The sequence below is a fragment of the Crocuta crocuta genome, unplaced genomic scaffold (genome assembly GCF_008692635.1).
Source record: "Crocuta crocuta isolate KB4526 unplaced genomic scaffold, BGI_CrCroc_1.0 scaffold48, whole genome shotgun sequence".
Classification (NCBI taxonomy): domain Eukaryota; kingdom Metazoa; phylum Chordata; class Mammalia; order Carnivora; family Hyaenidae; genus Crocuta; species Crocuta crocuta.
Window position 1 is genome coordinate 10,508,835 of NW_027533089.1, and position 2,999 is coordinate 10,511,833.

Here is a 2,999-nt window from a genome sequence, read left to right on the forward strand (position 1 = left end):
GGGCCCGCTGCCCCCTGCCCGGGAGCACGCGGGGCAGACCCCCTGCCCCGAGGGTTCCGCCCGGGGCTGGGCGAGGGCGGAGACCGGCCTTCCTCCGCAGAGTGAGACCCCGGTTCTAAATGGCCAAACTGTGGGGGAAAATGAAGGTGAGACTTTCCCAAATCATTCTCGGAACCGCAGAAGGAAGCTCCGCTTCTTACTTTGGCCGGTGTTCAAGTCCTCGCATTACGGTTAACTGTTGGAGTTTTATTAGGCCTTTTCTGGATCATAGAATTGTAGGGGCGCGCGGACAAGAGAGGCAGTGAACGATTTTCATACTAGATGACAGACGTTACTACTTTCTTCATTCCTAAGACTGTTCTGAAGGTGTTGCTATTCTCCAACGAGGTTGAGAGTGGTTATGAGCCCAGCTAGGCCTCTCTGGTTCCAAAGGCTCGCCTCTGGAAACCCCTGGTCTGTTTTCTCTCCCTGTACGTTTTCCTTTGTAAGACTGATATAAATGGAATCATGAAATATGTAACTTTTTGTCTTTAGCTTCTTGTAGTCAGCGAAATGCATCTGAGGTACAACTATGCGGTTACATATATTGTTTCTTGTTTATCGCTTGCTAATGTTTCAGTGAATGGATGTGCCATGCTGTTTATCCATTCCCCACTTAAAGGACATTTGAGTTTTTTCCAGTTTTGTGGTTACGAATAAAGCCACTGTAAACTCGTGTGAAGTTTTTTGGGTGAACTTAAGTTTTGGGTAAGTACTTAGAAGTGGGATTGCTGGGCCAGGTGTAAAATGTGCATTTAACTTGAGAAACTGCCAGACTGGCTTCCAAACTGTACAACTTGGAATTCATGCCAGCTACCGGTGAGAGTTATGGTTAGATTATATTCTTGCAAGAAATTGGTGTTGTTGAAAAATATTTTTAATTGTTGTAATTGCAAGAAGTGTGTAGTATCTCATTGAGATTTTAATTTACATTTCCCTAATGACTAATAATGTGTGGGCATCTTTATGTACTTGTGTGCCACTCGAATATATTTTTCTTTGACAATGTGTCAGTTAAAATCTTTGACTTGTTTTTAAAAGATTGTGTTGTTTGTTTTCTTACTATTTAGTTCAAGATTTCTCTATATATTTTGGATACAAATCCTTTATCACATATAATGCGATTTGCAAATATTTTCCCAGACTATGTCTTTTCATTTTCATAACAGAGACGTCACCTGGGCCAGCCAGGTGCCACCCAAATTTCTTAATTTTGATGCCATCCAATTTGTCACTTTTTTCTTTTATAGGTGGTACTTTTGGTCTTGTATGTAAGAAATCTTTGCATAACTCATGGTTAAAAGGATTTCTTTCTCCTGTGTTTTCTTCTAGAAGTTTTATGGCTTTATTTTTTATATTTAGGTCTATGAATGATTTTTTCCAAAACTTTTTACTTATTGTTTTAAAAAATTTAATTGCAGTATAGTTAACATACAGTGTTCTATTAGTTTCAAGTGAATTCACCTGAAAATGCACTAATTCACCTGAAACTAATAGTAATTCAACAAGTCTATACATTACTCAGGGGTCACCATGACAAATGTACTCTTAATCCCCTTCACCTATTTCACCCATCTCCCCACCTACCTCTACTCTGGTCATTGTCAGTTTGCTTTCTGTAGTTGAGAGTCTGGTTTCTTGATGTATCTGTCTTTTATTTTATTTGTTCATTTGTTTTGTTTCTTACATTCCACATGAGTAAATTCATGTTATTTGTCTTTCTCTGACTTATTTTGCTTAGCATTATACCCTCTAGATCCATCCATGTTGTTGCAGATGGCAAGATTTCATTATTTTTTATGGCTGAGTAATATTCCTCTGTGTGTGTGTGTGTGTGTGTGTGTGTGTGTGTGTGAGAGAGAGAGAGAGAGAGAGGCATCTTTTTTATCCATTCATCTATGACACTTGGGCTATTTCCATAATTTGGCTGTTGTAAATGATGTTGTAATTAACACAGGGGTGCCTATATGCTTTTGAATTAGTGTTTTTGTACTCTTTGGGTAAATACCCAGTAGTGGAATTACTGGATTATATGGTAATTCTATTTTTAATTTTTTGAGGAACCAGGTTTATAATCCATTTTGAGTTAATTTTTTATAGGGTACAAAGTATTGATTGACATTTATGTTTTGCATGTGGATGTTTAATTGTTTTGGTATGATTTGCTGAAAAGAATGTTCTTCCTCTACTGAACTGCCTTTGTACCTTTGTTGAAAATCACTTGATTTGTGGGACTGTTTCTAAGTCTCCAGTCTGTTTCATTGATCTGTGTGTCTTTATTTTCTTCAGTACCTCACTTGTCATGCCTTTTGAAAGTATTACAGTAAGTCTAGAATTCAGATAGTATGAGTCCTTAAACTTTGTTCTTCTTTATAAAAATTGTTTGGGGGGATGCCTCTAAGTTACTTAACCTTTTCCAAAACAGTTTTTAGTATTTACTATTTTTAGGCAAAAATCGTTTATTGGCATGCATTGAATCTATTAATTTTGGAGAAAAGTGATATTTTAACAATATTATGTTGTTCAATCCATGAACATGACATATCACTTTATTTAGATCTTCTTTGACTCTTTCATTTGTTTTTTAATCATTTAAAACATGCAAATATTGCATTTATTTTGCAAGATTTATACCTAAGTACTTCTTTTTTATATTATTATAAATGCTACTTTTTAAAATTTCCAGTTGATTATTACTTTTATTTTTTGTCTTGGATCCTGAGACCTTGCTACACTCACTTATTAGTTCTAGTAGATTTTTGAAAGACTGGGATTTTTTATGTAGGTAACCATGTCCTCTGAGAATAGAGACAGTTTTATTTCTTCCTTTCCTGAATGCTTGCCTATCATTTCTTTTTCTTACCTTATTGCACTGGCTAGGACCTCCAGTGCAATAATGAGCAGGAGTAGTGAGAATAGACATCTTTACCTTATTTCTGATCTTAGGGGTAAAGCATTCA